Source organism: Oryzias latipes, chromosome 23 (assembly GCF_002234675.1).
Source record: "Oryzias latipes chromosome 23, ASM223467v1".
NCBI classification, from domain to species: domain Eukaryota; kingdom Metazoa; phylum Chordata; class Actinopteri; order Beloniformes; family Adrianichthyidae; genus Oryzias; species Oryzias latipes.
In genome coordinates, this window is record NC_019881.2 from 5436257 (window position 1) to 5457390 (window position 21134).

Here is a 21134-nt window from a genome sequence, read left to right on the forward strand (position 1 = left end):
AGGTTCAAATGTAAAAAAAAACAAAAAAAAAGGCGGAGCCTGTCCACACACACACTCAAATGTTATAAACACACCTGTTAGTTGCAAAAATGTCCACCTGTCGACATGTACACAAAACAGATAGTGTTCACACGCATACTTATGCCTTAAAACCAACTAGTGTGAAATATTTCAGTCATTCAGTCTGTTGAGCTAACACCTGTGCTCAGGTGAGTGTTTGTGTTCTTCTAAAATGGATGGTGGAACGTAAAAAGAAGGAGGGAGAGTGCCCAGCCATCCCCACCCCAAGACCCCCACCGCACCAGCAGCGGCAGCCGGAATCCCCCCAACGCCACACGGGAACCGGCAGGGAACAACCGCCGCCCGGGCGACCAAACCCGCCACCCAGGCCAGGGCCAGCAGGGCCGCCGCAAGGCCCCCAGAGCCAGAGAGCAGGGAGGCACGGAGGGAAAGAGGGCGCCGCCCCAGCCCAACCAGGAGAGCAGCCCCCCCGCCGCGCCGGGAGAACCCAACGCAGGGCCCCACCGGAGAAGGACGCCCACAGCCCCAGACGAGCACCCCACCACCACCCAGGAGTTCCGGGCATCCCCCCGCCCCAACCCCAGGTACGAGCCAGGACCCCCCAAGGGAGACCCACTCCGCACTCCAGGCAGCCATCCGCCCGGCCCACGGTTGGTCCAGGGAGGAGCGAGGCAGGGGCCCGCCGCCCCCGCCCAGAAGGGGGGAACCCCGGGGAAAAAAGAGGGCCCACAAGGGGTGTTGTAAATATGGCCCGACCAGGCTCTGCCACAGTTGGAAATTTGGCGGGGCCCAGCACTCAGGAGCAAGGACCAGAACCCACCCCCCAGGGACACGAACACCCCCGGCTCAGATGTAATGTGAACCCCCCACCGCGCGGAGAGAGCACCGCCGGGCCCAGGAAGCCGGCACCCCGGGGACACAGCCGCCGTTGCAAAGGGGCCCGTACCCCCAACCAGGGAAGAGGCAGGGGACAGATGGTCCTAGGTCCCACCTTCCTTGCAAAATGTGTGTGCGTGTATGTGTGTTTGAGAGAGTGTGTGTGTGCATGTGTGTGTGTTTATGTTGGGATGTATATATTGAGGGGGGAGGGGTGTGTGTACTAAGGGGGGTGCGGTTAAAATTGGCTGGTAGGGCACTAAGGGGACGTCTCCTGATTACTCACAGTGACGTCCCCTCACCCTCCCCACCAAGGGGCCCTAAATGTCTAAGGTGCGGTTAAAATTGGCGGGTAGGGTGCTAGGAGGACATCCGCTGCTTACTGGCAGTGATGTCCAAGCACCCCCCCTACCAAGGGCCCTACATGTCTAAGGTGCAAATAAAACCGAAAGAGGGGGGGGGCACTCCATACGGCAACCACAGGAGGGGGGTCACTGCCTAGTAAACCCCCCCCCAAGGCTCATCGCAGGCTAAGCCCCCCACCCCCTCACCCTATTATGAGGTTATATGAGGAAGGGGGTAAGTTGGGGACAGATGATAGACTGTCCCCCGGTGGTCAAACAGCCGTCCCCCGCCCCCCCCCCCAGCAAGGGGGCCAGGCCCACCCAGCCCCGGGGCCCCACCCCCGGAGGCGCAGACACCCCAGGCCCAGCACCACCACCCCCACACAGAGAGAGGGGAGCCAGAAAGCGCCGGCCCCCCCCGGAGCAAGCCCAGGCCCCCACCCCCAAACGCCGGCCCTAGAAGAGCTCTGGTCAGGCCTCGACGGGACCGAGGCAGCCAACCGGCCGGGGAAACCGCCGATGGCCTCAGCGGAGACCCCGACCCGTCAACCCCCCCTGCCCCGTACCAATAGTGGCCCCCCCCCTCCCCCAGAATGCCCCCCCACAGGACAGGGCCGACAAGACCCCCACCCCACCCCCAGACCCCGCAGCCGAAGCGGATGACACCCAGAGCGACCGGGGGCCCCAAGAGGGTTGTCCCGTCCCGCCCCAGAGCCAGGGAAGGGCCGATCCCAGCCCCAGGTGTAGACGGGAAGCCCATCCAGCGCCGCTGGGCCCCCCCCCCCCCCCCCCCGAGCAGCGCCCCCCGCCAACCCCCCCCAGCACAGGCAAAGGGACCACCCCCCCAAGCCAAGCCAGACCACCACCCCACCCCCCCACCACGCACCCCCACACCCAAGCCCAGAGGACCACGCAGCGCCCCAGGCCGCCCCACCCAGGCGCCGGACCCGACCCCCCGACCAACGGAGCCCCCACCACCCCGGCCAGGCACCGGAGGCCCCGACCCCCACCCCGGCCCACGGCAGAAGGGCAAGGAGCAGCGACGACCATGCCCCCCCCACCCCCTAAGTCACGGAGTCAGCTATGGGAGACCAGAGAGACCGAATTCTTTCAAAGTTACTTGAACTTTGGGCTGACATTTTTTCCAAGCTGATATGATCAAGCAGCAGATTTCTGTGTTGACTTATATTTATATTTTTTTTGCTTTTCCAATTTATTAAAATAGTTTTTTTTAGCAATGCAAAGAGTTATGAAAATTATAGAGCCTAATCCTCCTTCTACATCGATGGCACTCATGTCACCAAGCACACAAAGTGACGGTGAAGCTGTGATTGAAACCTTAAGCCAGACTGATAGATCGGCACATACCTGCTGCCAGAGAGCCTGGACAGGCGTGCAGAACCATTGTGCATGCATGTAATTGTCGGGTAGATTACTGTCACAGTGCTGACAAATGTCTGAGTTACTGAGACCCATCTTGAACATCCTCTGTCCAGTGTAGTAAATTCTGTGAAGAGTTTTGAAATGGATTAGCTGCAGATTTGGATTTTTTGTCATTTTAAAGGTGTTTAGACAAAGTTCTGACCAAAAACTTTCATCTGTGCTGATGCTCAAATCCGCATCCCATTTTGTTGTCGGAAGTGAAATATTGTTATCTAAATTACATAAAAGTTTGTATATTTTGGAGAGAGTTTTATTCATTGAGAAATTGATCAGAGTGGTAACTACATCTGGTAGCTTTAAATCGTTGTCTCTGTATTTAAACTTTTTAGTAATAATTGATTTAAGTTGCTGATATTCCAAGAAGTTATATATTCCATGTTTGTCTTGAAGTTCCTGGGGAGTTATGAATCTTCTATCAATAATTATGTGCTCTAGTTGTTTTATGCCCCCTGCTTGCCAAGCTGGGAAGTGGATAATTTTTTTGTTTATGAGGATGTCTGGGTTGTTCCAGATGGGTGTCATTTTGCACGGTTGAATTGATGATTTTGATATTTTGAGAAATTCCCACCAGGCTGTTAAAGTGGCATTTATATTAATACTTTTGAAACAATCCTGTTTTTTAACTATTTGACTAATAAATGGAAGATCTGACAGGTTAATCTTTCCACATAACGCCTGTTCCAAGTCTAACCATGAGTTGGTTTCTGGATTATTTTTTAACCATTTTAAGATGTATTGTAATCTATTTGCAAGAAAGTATTTGTGGAAGTTAGGTAATTCTAATCCTCCACAGCTTTTTGCAGATTTTAAAGTTTTTAGACTAATTCTTGCAGGTTTATTGTTCCATAGAAAGCTTGATATGGATGAGTCTAATGTTTTGAACCATTTTAATGGCGGTTGTGTGGGAATCATTGAGAAGAGATAATTAACTTTGGGTAAGATTTTCATTTTAACCGTGGCTACCTTGCCCATAAGGGACAAAGGCAGGTTGGTCCAGCGTGTTAGATCGTCCTGTATGTTTTTCAGTAATGGGGTGTAGTTTAGCAGCACCAGTTCTGATATTTTGGGGGAAAAATAAATACCTAGATATTTTATATTGCCTGATTTAACTGGTATTGTGAGTCCTTGCTCCGCATTACTGTTCAGTGGTAATAAAACAGATTTATTCCAATTAATGGAATAGTCTGATATAGAAGAGAATTCATTAATGATTGTTGCCGTTTCATTTACAGAATGTATATTACTTAAAAACAGTAATATGTCATCTGCATAGAGACTAATTTTATGATGGCTGTGTTTGGTTTTAATTCCTTTAATACTCTCATTCTGTCTTATTGCTGCAGCTAGAGGCTCGATAAATATTGCAAAAAGAGAGGGGGAGAGTGGGCAACCCTGTCTAGTTCCTCTTCCAAGAAAAAACCTGTTGGAAGTCTGTTTATTAGTTCTAACTGATGCATTGGGGTTGTGATATAATATTTTGATCCAATTGATGAATGATTCTCCAAACCCAAACTTATGGAGGGCAGCAATGAGGAACTTCCAATTTACTCTATCAAAGGCTTTTTCAGCATCCAGTGATAGTATAGTCATTTCCTGGTTTTTGATGGTGGCAAAGTCTATTATGTTAACGAGTCTGCGGACATTGTCATCCGAGTGTCTGCCTTTGATGAATCCAGTTTGATCAAAGTCAATTATGTGAGGAGTGACTTTATCTATTCTCTGTGCTAGTGCTTTGCAGATAATTTTTACATCTGCATTAATTAAAGAAATGGGGCGATAGCTTGAAGGACTCGTGGGGTCTTTGTCTGGTTTTAGAAGAAGGATAATGTTGGCAGAGTTCATGTTAGGTGGTAGAGATTGGCTTTCATTGATAAATTTTACCGTTTTATAAAACGTTGGTGCCAGTTGTTCCCAGAATTCCTTATAAAACTCTGCAGGAAAGCCGTCAGGCCCTGGTGCTTTACCATTAGGCATAAGTAACAGAGCTTCATGAAGCTCAGACAACGAGAGCGGAGAGTCTAAATTTGTGATTTGATCTTCGTTTAACTTGGGCAGGTTTATATTGTTGAGAAATGAGTTGATGCTTTGTTCTGATGGATTGATCTGTGGAGTGTATAAGTTTTGATAAAAGTCTTTAAACGCATTATTAATTTTTACCGGGTCATGGGTGACATTCCCTGTTTGGTCCATAATAGAAGTGATTGTTGATTTTTCTTTATTAATTTTAAGCTGATTAGCTAGAAATTTGCCAGATTTATTTGAGTTTTCATATCTTTCCAGTCGAAGCCTTTGTATCTGGAATTGTGTTTGTTTATTGATGATGTCATTTAACTGCAGCTTTAAATTTTTCAGGTCCCCCAGTATGTGTTCCTGTGCAGAAGCAGCATAAGTAGTCTCCAGAGTTTTTATTTTATTTCCTAATTCTAATAAATCTGCTTTCTCCTTGCGTTTTTTATGCGTTGAATAAGAGATGATTTTCCCTCTCATGACTGCTTTTGCTGCTTCCCAAAGAATACTTGGTGATATTTCAGAAGTATCGTTGAATTCTAAGAAGGTTGCCCACTCTTTTTTAAAGAATTCAATAAATTCCTGGTCTTTTAACAGAGACGTATTAAACCTCCAGGTTGAACCCGAGGGTCTGGGTACTTCCCTTGAAATAGTAACAGAAACTGGTGCATGGTCACTGATAATAATTGGATGAATGTTGGAACTTTTAATTTCTTTCAAAAGGGAGTTACTGACTAATAAATAATCTAAACGAGATTGTGAATGGTGAACTGGAGAAAAAAATGTGAACCCCTTAGTGCTTGGATGACATGAGCGCCAAGCGTCGCAGAGACCCAGATCATTCATGTACTGCTTTAGAATACTTGCAGACTGCCATGTACGCTGGTTTGCTGCTGTGCTGAGTCTGTCAAGTTCAGGGTCCAAAACAAGGTTGACGTCTCCTCCTATAATGATTGTGGAGTCAGAGTGAACTGAGAGTGAGGTGAAGAATCTGTGAAAGAAGGAAGAGTCGTCAAAATTAGGACCGTATACACTCGCTATACAAAAGTCCTTGTTCTGAATGGATATATTAATGATTACAAATCTGCCTTCTGGGTCAGTAACTGTATCCTTATGAGTAAATGTAACATTTTTATTAATCAAAACTGCAACCCCTCTTTGTTTGGAGTTGAAACTGGCAGAATACATAGCTGGATACTGGATAAATAAAAAGATCTTAACGCGATCAAAGATTTAGGTAGATCTGACAAACTGAAGGCATCATGTACAGGAGATGCAACACAGATGAGATTGATTGACAAGTTCAACAGCCAATCGGGGTGCAGAACAACAAAAAAAGCATGCAAAATTATACTGAAAAAAAGCCATGAAACAGTGAGACTGTGAAAGTTTTAGCCAAGTTGGCACATTTTCAAATGCAACGATTTGATCCAAAGTCCTAATCTTGACTCTTTGAAAATGATTGAGGAATTTCAGTGTGTACACGAGAGTGTAATTACTACAAAACAATTGCTACCATTTAATTTTGTTGCTACTTTAAAACATGACTTTTTAATGATGCATCCAACTGCAAAGCTTACGAAATGCACTTGACCCTACATTCTTTTGGTATTTCTTTGAACAACATTACGCAATAATGTAATTCAGAAAAGCAACTGTGCTTGCCCTATCAGTTAATTTACGTTTACTGCATAATCACTTTACTATGGTGAAGTCTTGCATTGACTACTTTTTCTCTGCTTCAGAATCCGCTCAAATGACATTATTTGCGTTAACAGTTGAAAAGTTATGCTTCTGAAAAGAATATCAACACTAGAGCTAAAGCTCCGGTGTAAAGAGGTAAAACAGTCCTATGGAGAAGGACATGTTAAAAGAAACCTACCGAAGTTGTTGCACTAACAATCTTTGAAGATGATAAATTAGTCGGAGTGTAACACTCAGCATTAAATAACAGTACTTACAAAGAAAATTTCTTTTTCTCTTATTATACAAAAAAAAACCTCCCACACGACACAATGATGTTTCCCAGTCACTTTGTTATTTTTAAAATACACACATGTATAAACAACATCACCCTTAGTATAAACCACCATCCAAATACACCTAGTCTTTATATTATTTACACTCAGTTCTTTAAAGCTTCTTTGGCGTCTTTAGTCTCTCAAGACAAAGCAGTCTCAAAGATTTTGTAGGGCCTGTGGCGCACCGTCCGCGTCCTGATGGACAACGGCTTCTTACCAGATTCGTTGATTCTGATATCGTAACACTTTCCAAAAAAAGGAAAGACATTTTGAAGAGTGGCAGAAAGTTCCAGTATATCCTTCAACTTGTATCGAGAGAAACATCCGTTGTTTTTCAATCCATTCCTCAAGTGGCAGTGATAGCGTCACACAGAAAGTTTGTTTCGCTCTTTCCTCCTCTCTTGGCTTCCATTCCCTCCTTGCGCTCTAATTTACCTGTAATCCGCCACACACCTGAGAGACAGGAAGTCACCGCAGGAAGTCTATTGGCCGCCATATTTGTAGTTAAAAAAACAATCATTTACAACACAAACAGTCAAAACACAAATGCATAATAATGAAACCATAGTGTGCTCACATGATAAAGAAAATGAAATTCTGGACCATTAATGTTGGTGGCTTTGGAATGGAAGGCGTTTACCGTCTATTATCCCAACAGAAAATGACAATCCTAATTTTATGTGGCACTGCTACAAGAGAATTCCCACGAAATGGGGTAAAGAAACTTTGGCCGAATCCAAATTGCTTCCCTACCTCTTCAACTTTTCCCTATCCCTACATGTATCCGTCCAAGCAAAGAGATATGGAAAAAAAGTATCTTCAAATCTGGAAGTCACAACCGTTTGATGACATCATCAATAGTCACCGGTCTTTTACGTTAGCACGTAGCTGCCAATGCTCGGAAATTACATAACATCAGTTTTTTTTACTTTGAAAATTCATGCAAAAACAAATCTCAATACATACTTTTAAGTATAAACCTCTGCTTCAGAGCAGACCCACCTGAAGAAATGCGTTTCTGCTCCGTGTAACAAGCATGATGCGTGTCAACGTACCAGCGGAGGGATAGAAGCCCAGAGTCGCTACGGCTCCTCCTTAACCCTTGTGCTGTCTTAGATGAACCCACCCTTACATTGACGTGTTCTTCCTACCATGACAAAGGTGGGTAAAGGTGGAAAGATTTCATGTAATCCATGGACACCAGTGAAGATTACAAATCATTGAAGAAAAAAGGTTCAGAGCACTGTCTAGTGGGTCTAGATGACCCAACTCCCAACGTTAAAGTGCCTAGGATAGCACAAGGGTTAAAAAAAAGGCTTCAAATACCCCTACAGTTGGAGCAATTGTGGTAGGGAAGCAATTCAGAATTGGCATTTGAGTGTGAAACACTAAAGAAAAAAGTAAAAAAAAACAACAAACAAAAACAAAAGAAAAACCAAAAAGAAAGAAGAGAAATTGAAAAGCATCCAAATTGTCAGAACAAGCACATATACTGTTCCGATCGAAGTCATCGACCTTCACCCAGGATAACATTTAAACCTGAAGACTTATTGACCAAAGCTTTCCTTAAACTGTGTGATGGCTTTCATTCGTCCTTTGAGGATGAACATGATCCTCTACCGTCAAGCAATTACAAACGTATTTCTCCTCCTCCTAATCTTAAATTTAAAGTTTGACACAAGAAGATGTCGTTGTCATGCTGGTAGATGGTTTTTCATTGATTGTTGCCATCGAACAGACTGGATTCTTGTCAGATGTACAGTGAAACACAGAGGGAGATGTGTATTTCTATTAGGTATTGATTGGTGCCATGGAAGCTTATAGTGACAAATGTGATGCTGTGCAGCTCAGAGAGTCTCTACACAGCATCTAGCAAAGTCTTTCTAGGCTCAAGAGGATTATTTAATCCAATTTTCTTTGATATTTTCCTTCTTCGGCAACATAAATATGTGATGGCACATCAGTGTTATTAAAAACTCTCTTTCTTCTAAATACATTTTTTCCCCAAGAGCTCAGTTTAGTTTGGGCAGGTGTTAGTCAAAGACAATCTTTTGTTTTCTCTGTTAAGTCTAGTAAACAATGACATATTGAAAAAATAAAAAAATGATGTTTTTGGTGTTTTTAACATGCTTTTGTGACATTTTTCTGATGATGGAGGACATATATGCAGAAAATTAAGCTTAAATCGCATTACTAAAATGAAAAACTGCCATTTGAAAAATATCCTATATGTGACATAGAAACTACAGTGGGCGGGGCTGCAAGGTCCCTCCTCCACTCAATTCCAATGCATCTACTTGTAGACGACTAGAATCATGTACGTCTTTCCTCGTCTGAGATGCCATCCGGCTCAAAACTGTTGCACTGGTAATGTTAAGTTGGGGACGCTAGCAGGAGAGGCTGGAAACAGAGAGCTCTCAGCAACAGGAAGGAGAAAGGGGGCGGGGTTGCTCTGCACTAACAGTCCCCCCATAACTTAGAGGCGAATTCCTGATGTGAATCGCATTTAGCCCTATGGTGTTCATACAGAAATGTCGCTAATCAATGCTAGCGCATGTCCACAAGATGCTTGGTGCGAAATGCTGAAGCGGTGCAAATCTTTCACAAATGTATTTGGATATATTTGCGAAATTATCTATTTTTTCTTTGTGATCGATTTTCAAATGGTTGGCACGTCCATGAATTTACTGTAACCCTTGTGCTATCGTATGACCCCATCCTTACATTGACGTGTTCTCCCTACCATGACAAAGGTGGATAAAGGTGGAAAGATTTCATGTAATCCATGGACACCAGTGAAGATCACAAATCATTGAAGAAAAAAGGTTCAGCGTACTGTCTAGTGGGTCTAGATGACCCAACTTCATCTTATAAAGTGCCTAGGATAGCACAAGGGTTACAGGAACGCCATCCATACGTCACTACCAAATGTTTAGTCCCTTATTGGTCAAAGTTCAACCTGGTATAACATTCAATGCGTGCTCAATAGTCACTCCTCTGGTAAGAAGTGTGGAAAAGGGACGTGGAAGTTTGCATAGCTACACAGCAATGGGGACGAGAAGGGGGGACAGAGATGATCCCCGCCTACAGTCCCGCCCACAACTCAGAGGTGAATTTCTAATGAAACACTGCCGCTCAGCAGAAACTATGTTCTTAAAATTACAAAGGTTTTTCGACTGACGGTATAATCACAATTAAAACTTTGAAAATAGATCAGTAGATGATCGGAGTGGGACTTTAAATCTTTTACACAGCCATGATATTTTCACAAACAGCTTTAAAACCTAGATGTTTGTGCAGAAAAATATTCATGAGCCCATAGGAAACAAACTATAACGAAGCCTGTTCAAACTTTGATTGTAGGAATGTGTTTCTAACCTATTGTGCCGCCTTATTCATAACCACGGGTGGATTTATTGTCGCTTTGCATGCATAAACCCAGGGCGTTGAAATGTTCCCTTTTTTCCCCCCCAACATACATTAAAATGTGCAATTTGAACATTCAAGAGCTTTATTACCCTCTCCCCCACCACTGCACACACACCCCCTACCTGACAATGGCGCTTAAAAAGGAGACGTAAAATGTTTACTGTTATTAAACCCTGCTTCCTGTCACCGGAGCGTTAAACAAGGAGGCACCGTAAACATGCGACGGCTGACAGCTCAGACGGAAAAAAGAACACAGCCGCCTATAAATAAAGCGCAATGCATGCACAGCTTCTTGTAAAGAAGAAAAAAATACATTTTTTGCCCTGAATGTCAAGTTAAAGGAGTGACAGATATATGCTGTGCAGCTAACCGAAAATAATTGGTTCTTGCCTGCTTTGTGCTTTGCTGCTCACCTATTACTAGATTAGACGATTAAAGAGGCAGCCGGCTGAAAGGCGGTGAAGAGCAATGTCTGTTTTATTGAAATTTCTCAGATTTATGACTGTAATTATGATATTTTAGTACGGAAAGAAGGAAAAAAACAAAGTTTGGTATTCCTCTCCACGGTGAGTGGGTGTTTTGTAACAACCAACAGGTTATTCAGTCACACAAGGTCACTTTACTAGAGTGAATCAATGGTTAGTGCTTGGAATAATGATGTTTAACCGCTTCATGCCTGAATTTATTCCCAACTATTAGAAAAAAAGATGTTCTTCGGTGGGTTTTTTCTGTTCCCGGTGATGCTAAATTAATTTTGACATATTTTCAAAGCCTTCCTAGTGGTCTTTTAATCATGATGATGCTGTTTTTAGCCAAAATAAAAAGAAACCTGTGTCATTTTCTAGGACATAGTTTCTGCAGAGCGGCAGTAGTTTATTAGAAATTCACCTATGAGTTGTAGGCGGGACTGTTGGTGCGTAGTACTCCTGCTTTCATTTCCCATCATCCTTTTGTCTTCAAAGGGATGCTCCATTACCGGCGCAGCAAAAACAGCAAGCAACATCAGAGCCTACCAGATGTATAGTTTTGAGCCAGATTCTAGCTCAGACAGAAAACAAAGATATACATGGATCTATTCAACTACAAGTGAATGCATCAGAATGAAGCAGAGCACGGAGCTTGTGCTTTTCCGTGTTAACGTCTACATAACACTTACAAGCTTTTGTCCCGCTGCATGTTTTTGCCTGCTCCTGACTCACGGTGATTTAAACAAAACAATACTCAGGAATGCAATTTTAAGCTAAAGTTTCTTTAAAAATGTCCTCCATCATCACAAAAATGCCACAAGAACATTTTTAAAATGCTATTTTTCATTGGAAGGGGTCTTTAACCCTTTGACCCCACCCTTACATTGATGTGTTATCCCTACCATCACACAATCATCACACAATGATTTGTGATCTTCACTGGTGTCCATGGATTACATGAAATCTTTCCACCTTTATCCACCTTTGTCATGGTAGGGAGAACGCGTCAATGTAAGGGTGGGGTAGGATAGCACAAGGGTTAACAGATTTCGTGTAGCCTGCTTACAGTGGTAGGGTTACCATAGTAGTAGTTACCATAGAAATGTTGACTCAGACCAATCACTGATTACCAGCGATTTCTGGTCCCAACATGGCAACATACCTATAGTGAAAAAATAGCAACTGAATTGACTTAATTTGCTTTGAACCGGAAACAAGTCATTTTCAATGGGTGATGTCACGATGATTGAAACTATGTAATATTAAGTGTATATTTTGACTTATTAACATATGAGTCAAAGGTAAATTTGCTCCGTTTTGCAACCTGCCTCTAATAGTCTATTAAATACACAAGCATGAAGTAATTTCCTGGATGGCGACCAGTTTTGGTGGCAGAAGGTGGGGGTGAAATCCATTCAAGTGTTACTACTGTTCTATTTGTGGGAGTCCTCCGGCCAAAGAGCACCATGATTCACTGAAGGAAACATCACAGGGGAGCTGGAAATTCACCCACATCTGACTGCACAGCAAGGACTCACATGACTCACCTACACTCCACATTCACAGGTTTCCGAGCCACATATGGTCATTCCATGAGCAGCGTTAATCCCAATGTGTTCTGGCAATTCTGAGGGTCCACCCACTAAATATAGTTCACCTTCGTGTGGTTCACAATGCCGATGGTCTAAGCCAGGGGTGCCCACGCTTTTTCAGCATGTGAGCTCCTTTTGAAACAAAAATGTCTAGCTTTTTGTATACACAACAAAGTATAAAATCATGCTCAGAAATGTTCATATTTATGTACTGAAGTACACAGATTATTATGAAAAGCAGGTTTTAAAGTGAATTTGACAATTACTTTATTATTACATTGTTGAACTAGACCCATGTGTTTGTAGTTGTCATGTCAATCAAGTAACAAAGGGAAAAAAAGAAATCCTCTCTTGCAATGCAGCGAAATATGTTTGTCACATAATGTCAACTTGGTCAACCTAGTCATTAGTTCATCGTATAAGTCATTAACTGCAAAATGGTTGACCACGTTGTCATAATGTGACAAACATATTTCGCTGCATTGCAAGAGAGGATATTCGCTGTGATGTGGATGAGAATTTGTGGCCTAACATACAGGAACGACAAGAGGTGTAGGAAGACCACACCAATTCCTACTGCACTGCCTGTACTGTTGGACAGAATATTGTCCTATCTTTTTTTTCCCTTTGTGTTACTGTTTGCAGTGGGTTTTTTCTATGTTGGTGTGACATGATCTGTCAACAAATTACAATATGAACAATAAAAGTGTAAATGTGAATCTTGTCCAGTGTCTTGCAATCAAACAAAAAAGGTGTAACTTACATTTTACAATAACTGTCATCAAAACTTTAGCCATAGTTTCCATCAGAACCTGCCTTTAAAGTATACAGTTATACTGACAATATGACTAAGTAATTTGACTGTCTTGTTCGTAGACAATGACACAAGGACTTGACATTCTGATGGCACTGATGTTCAATGACATAAAGACTTAGTTTTGAGAGATGAATTAAAGATTTTGAGCAAGTTACAGGCTTTTGCAAGAAATCCATAGTGTTTTGCTGTTTGTACAAATTGTTTTGAGAAATGCACACACGTATTTGCAAACTTCAATTCTGATCTGAGAGCGACTGAGACAAACTGTAATGACTTAAACGATGAACTAATGACTGGGTGTTCTGAGGAGTAAGACTATTGCACAGTGAACTGTATAATACATTTTGATCAACATGACATAAACAATTGATAATGTAGCAAAGAGCAGAGAATTGTACATAATCATTTGCATGGATGTACCAAAAGAAATTGCAACTTGTTCAAAGAAGTGAGAAACTTCTCATATTATGTGCACAAGTGACATCATGATGTGAAGATAATAACAAATAGTTTTGGGAATTTTATTCTGATCTGAGAATTGTACTAAAGCGACTGAGAAAAACTTTAAATGATAAAAAAGAAATCAATTGACCATCTGTCCTGATATGTAGGGTCAAAATTGTAGTGTATCATCTTCATGAGTAAAAATAAACCTATATAAATGTCTTTTTGTCAACACGTGTGGCAGGGAAATAAACATCCATATTGCCTGGATGTGAGAGCAGGCAGGCTCGCTCTGAGCGACCTTATTTAATTCAGCACATACGTCCAGGCGCTGACACACGAGCACGGCCGCGTGCAGCCACAGGGCGAGGCGCACAAACACACATTTATCAACCCCCAGGGCTGAGGACGTATCTCGTCCTCACCGCTCATCAACAGATATAAAGCCCCCGAAAATATCTGTGTGGGAATAATTATGTGTTGCGACTGTCGGATGTTTGTGTGCTGCATGGCAATTTAAAAAAACATTTAATCGGATATAATTCTGCATTATGATGCAGACAAATCTGTTCTGGTAAAAACCTCCCCCACCTATGCTTTCTATTTACCTTTTTGAGTGTCTTCCCTGCTGGAAAGAAAGCAGAAAAACCCTACAGCAAATTAAAGAGAGGAAGCAGTGAGGGGGGAAAAAGAGAGTGATCCTGTGGTTAGAAAAGAGCACATTAGAAAAAACATCTTGAAAAATCTTCCTTTATGGAGCCAGCCAATCCAACTGGTGAGCTCCTGCAGTGATGAGCACAGGCGACCAATCAACTCGCTCATTCTGAGCCTTGGCAACAGCCTCCACAAAGTGAAACACTAGTGTGATGTGAGAGTGTCTGTGGATGTGTGTCGGGGAGGGGGCTGTCTTAACATCTGTGAGGGGTGAGAAATATGCATTTTTGTCGAGTGCGTTCATGAAATCTCCCATAGACTGCGAGGTCGTCTCTGATCTACTGTGAGCTGCGAGAACGAAGACTCGACCGCTGAAGGGACGCATCAATCGATGACTTCGTGGATTCGCTTTTGCAGTCGTCTCTGCATGTTGGAGGTCCCCATTCAAACATAAAGAGAAAAACTCAACCGACTTGAATCAAGCAGGGTTTCATTATCAAGCAACTGACTCACAGACTGAGCCCCCCCCCTCACCTGGCGAAATGAAAAAGTATATATAGGGACAGGAAAGAGCTGCTTTTCAGGGTAGAGTAAAATCAATGTCAATTACAGTCTTTTTCTTTCCTTTTCTTCTTTAAATATCACTTCTTCGATGACTTAGCACAGACGCGCAAAAAGCTTGTCGTTACGTTTGAGTACTTCATTCGGAAGAGGATTGAGTTTAACAAAATCAAAACAAGCTATAAGATAAACAATGTTTTTACTGAAGGATTTAATGCAAAAATGTACTTCATTCCTTAAGTTGACCGCAGGTGTGTCTCGCAGTTTTGTTGAGGCTTGCGCCCACCTCAATGGATAAAAATGGGTTAGTATTGTCATGCATGTGGTAGGTGTATCGTAAATTTATAAGGATAATGTAAATTGCTGTGGTACGGTGCCCTCACGGTGCATTTTGGTGTTCGCTATGTTCAGAAGCATGTCCGGAGACAAAAAAGAACATCTTTGTCTACGACTTTAATATTTCCTGCAGGCTACCTGGGTGAGCCGTGCAGATTTTCCTATGTTTTGCCTGAGACAACCCATATTCACCCGTAAGGGTAATTGTGACTGTATAGGAGAGTTTGACTGACCCACCCCCTGGCGTTCCAAACAGGAAGTATCCGCTAGTCCCAAGAAGCCAAAATCCCATAAGCTTTTATTGAGAAATAAACAGATTTTACTCAGTTATTATACCTGTCAGAATAACCATTCTTGCTCAGATACCTTTTTTTTAACATTGATATGCTTTTCTGTAGTCCAAGTTGACCAATCAGATCCCTCAATAAAAGTATGTAATCTCGCTTCGAACGTTTGAAATGTTTGATTGACAGATTCCCCCAAGCCTCTTTTAGGGGTGTGGCCTTGTAATATGCTTACTCCTGACTAGCAAGAGCGGTTGCCATAGAAATGTGAACTCTGACCGACAGGGACAAATCACTTAGCGACGACCGTATCTTGAAAGAAACGGTGACTGCAATGCCTTGACTTTATTTCATTGGGTGACATCACACTAGTCCAGTTCTCATATACGATTGTGACTAAGGCCTCACCGCCAGCATGCTGGACCAAACCAAAATCTTAAATGAGCATCAGACTTAGAATAGGTATGGGCGTACAACTGTCATTCTTTCTTCTCTCTTCTAAGACGTGTGGATCAATGTAAAATAACTATGTGCATCAATCTGTATGTCAAATCCGTCTAAGGCCTTAGATGTCTGGTTTAACCCTTGTGCTATTTTAGATGACCCCACCCTTACATTGACGTGTTCTCCCTACCATGACAAAGGTGGATAAAGGTGGAAAGATTTCATGTAATCCATGGACACCAGTGAAGATCACAAATCATTGAAGAAAAAAGGTTTAGCGCACTGTCTAGTGGGTCTAGATGACCCAACTCCCAATGGTAAAGTGCCTAGGATAGCACAAGGGTTATGGGAGGATGTGGGCTGTCTGCAGGTGAAAAACAGGCAAACATACAGTGTGTGGTGCAGCCAGGAGGCCTTTACAAAATATCAAGGACATAGATCGCTCGGTAAACTCATACAGCAAAAAATGTGAACGCACTTTTTTCTTCGGGCATAATGAGGGCAACAGGTTGTCCTGAGAACGTAAGCAAGGGTAAGTATGGGTGAAGTAGGCGAGACACAGATGTATTTTGTTTAACTCCCCCCAAATCCTGAGGACTGCGTAAAGTACCTATCAGTTGATTTCAGGTTTTTCCATTTACACTTCATGACACACTATATTTGAACTCTGGGAACATTGCTCCTTGACTCCCAAAACGCACTGCTGCTGGACCTTCTCGCCGTGCCTGAAGCTATGTACACATCAGGCATGTTTAGCCAATGGTGTTCCCACTAAAAAACAGGGAGGGGCTTCTTTTTTTCTTCATTTTTCTTTGTTTACTGTTTACTAGCATAGGTTTGCCACCCACACTTGGAAGAGGATTGGTGTGAAATGTGGAACTGGTGCAAATCTCACAAATCTTGCTCCAGGTTTTTTCTTTTCATTTCTACTCCAATATATGACTGACTTGTCATATAATCCCATCTGAGCATGAACCGCAATTATGAATTTCTTCTTAATGATCAATTTTCAAACGGTTGGCACTTCTGTGAATTACAACTGGACGGCATCCACTGTGGCATCATCCGGCAAACAGTTGTCATCCCTGATGGGGGTCTGCGCTTGTCACTGCCACACGGGGGGAAAAGGAGGGTTGGTGAGCCACAGTGGAGGATGACTATGTATGTGTGTGTGAGTTGCTAGGAGAGGAGGAGGACATTTAAAGCAGAACAATGTGTTGTTGTTTTTTGAGTGTGTGCATGTGCACCGGTGCTCCATTCCCATTTATGTGTAAGTATACAATAGCTATGAGTCACACAGTGTGGGAGCAACAATGCATCTGCTCCCAGCACGACTAATGTGTACCGCTTGACTCTGTTTCAAATCTACAACCACTTTCCATATGGTGTCAGCTTTGCACTGTGGCACTAGGCGGGATCTCGTTTTGCTGCGAGATGAATGAGATGCAAAGAATTAAGTCACAAATCAGTGCAGTCAGCCGTAAACCCTCACTTTGGAACATCTACATCCTTCTGGAAGAGAAAAAAATGCAGGGTTATCTAAATAAATCAGGTCAAAAAGAGCAAAAATAATGTGCAAAATGGGGATATTAAGAAACATTTTCAGCTAATTTTATCATTTATATTATGTAAAGGATGTTTTTTTTTACATTTGTTGTTGAGTGTAGCACCAGTGGAGGCAAACTCCTCAGAGGAGTCACGTCCAGGACTGATGCAGTGCAGGCAAAAATAATGGGGAACGACTGCCCCCTGCTGGCGAATTGTAAAACATTCACCCGGATAGCCAAAAAAACCAGGACTTTTATTCTTTAACAAAGAATGGTGTGCAAACATGCACGAACAAATGGGTGGTTTGTTTTTTTACTTCTAAAACTTAAGTCTGAGATTTATCAGAGCATTTTTTCAAAAACTCTTAAAACCTTCATAATTTTGCTTCTTTCTAAATTGAAGTCCTTATAATGTATGTGATAGATAGATAGATAGATAGATAGATAGATAGATAGATAGATAGATAGATAGATAGTTTATTTTTATTTTTTTTATTAACTGAATTGCTACTTTGTTCATACTTTTACCACAAAATCCACTCATGGCACCCTAAATAATGTGTGTTATTCTATAAGAATTATCTTATAAATCATCTTATAGTGCCAAATTTATGAAACAATTCAAGAAAATCTAACTATTTTGGCATTTACCGTAAATAAAAAGAAATTAAAACCTGTGTGTGTGTGTGTGTGTATGCTTGGGTGTGCGTGTGTGTATACATAAAGATATAAAAACGCTCCTCTCACGCTTCCAAGGTTTCTCCTCCAAGCTCGGGTCCTCTACCAGAGGCCTGGGAGCTTGAGGATCCTGCAGTAACTGAGCTGTTCCTAGCACTGCGCTTTTCTGGACTGAGAGGTCTGAGGTCTTTCCAGGTATCTGTTGTAGCCACTCCTCCAGCTTGTGGTTCCTGCCCCTGTAGGTACCATAACCGTTCAGCCTAGAACTTCCGTTCAGGGTCTTTTCGACTGAGGGGAACGTCACACTACGGCAACCCCACTTGGACAAACTACGTAGCATCGAGATCTGCTCAGGCTCTACAAATTTTCATTTCACGTTCCCTTTTGTACCTTAAAGTCATTTTCAATCAATAAATTGTGTCTGACAATATTCTTTATAATTTTTATAAAGAGATTTTGCCACAGTCCGCTTGTTATTCCAGTTTAAGTTCAGCCGTGGCTGAAAATGTTGTCAGCACGGCTAAATGTTGTTCTTCCGGGTCCGTTCTGCCAATAATAAAGCACTGGGTGCACGGAGTAACCTTTGTGCTATCCTAGGCACTTTAACTTTGGGAGTTGGGTCATCTAGACCCACTAAACAGTGCGCTGAACCTTTCTTCTTCAATGATTTTTGATCTTCACTGGTGTCCATGGATTACATGAAATCTTTCCACCTTTATCCACCTTTGTCATGGTAGGGAGAACACGTCAATTTAAGGGTGGGGTCATCTAAGATAGCACAAGCGTTTTAAAAACTATAGGCGAACATGCATTTAATAATAATTATAACAATAATAAAGGCACGTTTGTTTACAACAGACTTCATAATATTTTCTTCTATGGTAGTATCGTAATTTGTCCAGACCAATCACTATCTGACACATCATCGGATCAATGTACAACCAATCACATAATGTGACGTCAGCATTAGTTCCAGGACCCCGAAGGACCCCGAGCGGAAGTTCCAGGCCGGACGGTTATGGTACACCCCGAGTGCTCCAATTACCACAGGCACCACTGTCACCTTCACTTTCCAGGCTTTCTCCAGTTCTTCTCTGAGTCCCTGGTATTTCTCCAGTTTCTCATGTTCCTTCTTCCTGATGTTCCCATCGCTTGGCACTGCCACATCCACCACAACGGCTTTCCTCTGTTCTTTATCCACCACTACAATGTCTGGTTGGTTCGCCATTACCATCCTATCAGTCTGGATCTGGAAGTCCCACAGGATCTTTGCCCTCTCATTCTCTACCACCTTCGGAGGTGTTTCCCATTTTGACCTTGGGGTTTCCAGTTCATATTCTGCACACATGTTGCTCTATATTATAGCAGCCACTTGACTGTGGCGCTCCATGTAAGCTTTACCTGCCAGCATCTTCCCTGCAGTTATGTGCTGGATTGTTTCAGGCGCCTCTTTACACAGCCTACACCTTGGGTCTTGTCTGGTGTGGTAGATCTGAGCCTCTATCGCTCTGGTGCTCAGGGCTTGTTCCTGAGCTGCCAGGATGAGTGCTTCAGTGCTGTCCTGTAGGCCAGCCCTTTCTAGCCATTGGTAGGACTTCTTGATATCAGCCACTTCAGTTATGGTCCGATGGTACATCCCATGCAGTGGTTTGTCTTCCCATGAGGATCTGTCCTCCATCACTGTATCCTTTGCTCTCCATTGTCTGAGACATTCACTGAAGACACTGTGAGTTGGGGCTTTGAGCTTGATGTACTCATGCATCTTGGATGTTTCATCCTGGATAGTGGCTTCTACGCTCACTAGTCCTCGGCCTCTTTCCTTGCGGCTAGCATACAGTCTCAGGGTGCTGGATTTGGGATGGAACCCTCCATGCATGGTGAGGAGCTTTCATGTCTTAACATCCGTGGTCTGTATCTCTTCCTTTGGCCATCTTATTATTCCTGCAGTGTATCTGATAACTGGCAGTGCGTAGCTGTTTATTGCCCGGGTCTTATTTTTGCCATTGAGCTGGCTTCTCAGGACTTGCCTTACTCGTTGGAGGTATTTAGCTGTTGCAGCTTTCCTTGTTGCCTGCTCCAGGTTGCCATTTGCCTGTGGAATTCTAATGTACTTGTAACTGTCCTAAATGTCTGCTATTGTTCCTTCTGGGAGTGAGACCCCTCCTGTGTGGACTACCTTGCCTCTCTTTGTCACCATCCGGCTACATTTCTCGAGCCCGAATGACATCCCAATGTCAGTACTGTAGATCCTGGTGGTGTGGATCAGGGAGTCAATATCACGCTCGTTCTTAACATATAGCCTGATGTCATCCATCTAGAGGAGGTGACTGATGTTGGCCCCATTTCTGAGTCGGTATCCATAGCCAGTCTTGGTGATTATTTGACTGAGGGGGTTGAGACCTATGCAGAACAGCAGTGGGGACAGAGCATCACCTTGGTGAGAGGCAGAACAAAATGACACTGAATCTGCACATCCAATTATATCGTCACGTCAACCAGTTTAAGCAGTTTAAGTCATTGTGGATTCTAAACTAATAAAAGCTGCTTAAAATCTCAAACCCTGATAAGAGAAGTTTTAAAGTCAACTTATTTATTTTTAAAATGTTCTTGTGGCATTTTTCTGATGGAGAACACATATAAAGAAAATTATGCTTAAAATTTCATTTTTGAGTATTTCTTTTCATGAGCTGTTATGAAAGTTATTTCCACCACAAACAGTGTTAGAAGTATGATGGTATAAAACATATGCATTAAAAAATTCCAAATTAAGAGAGCCCTGCATTCTAGTGACTTGATTGTGGTTGGGGTTAAAATCTAACAATTACAAAGTCATTTTCAATCATTATTTGTTTTGCTTTTCTACTTGTCACTATGATTTTCCATTTGTTTTTGGGTTGATAAAAAAATTTGTTGATGTGTCTTGTACTTTTGGGCCACCGTAGGATCTACTTTTTTTATTTATTTATTCGTTTATTTAACAGGGACAGTGCACATTAAAATCATCACTGCAATGCGCCAGAATTAACCCAAAGGCTAATTCATCAGTTTGATTCAATCAACTAACAACAAAACACAAACTGAATTGCCCATGTTAGTGGAAGCGTGTAGCTAAAGGAAGCTAATTACTGAATGCACTGAAATCCACTCATTTGATCATTATCTTCTGTAC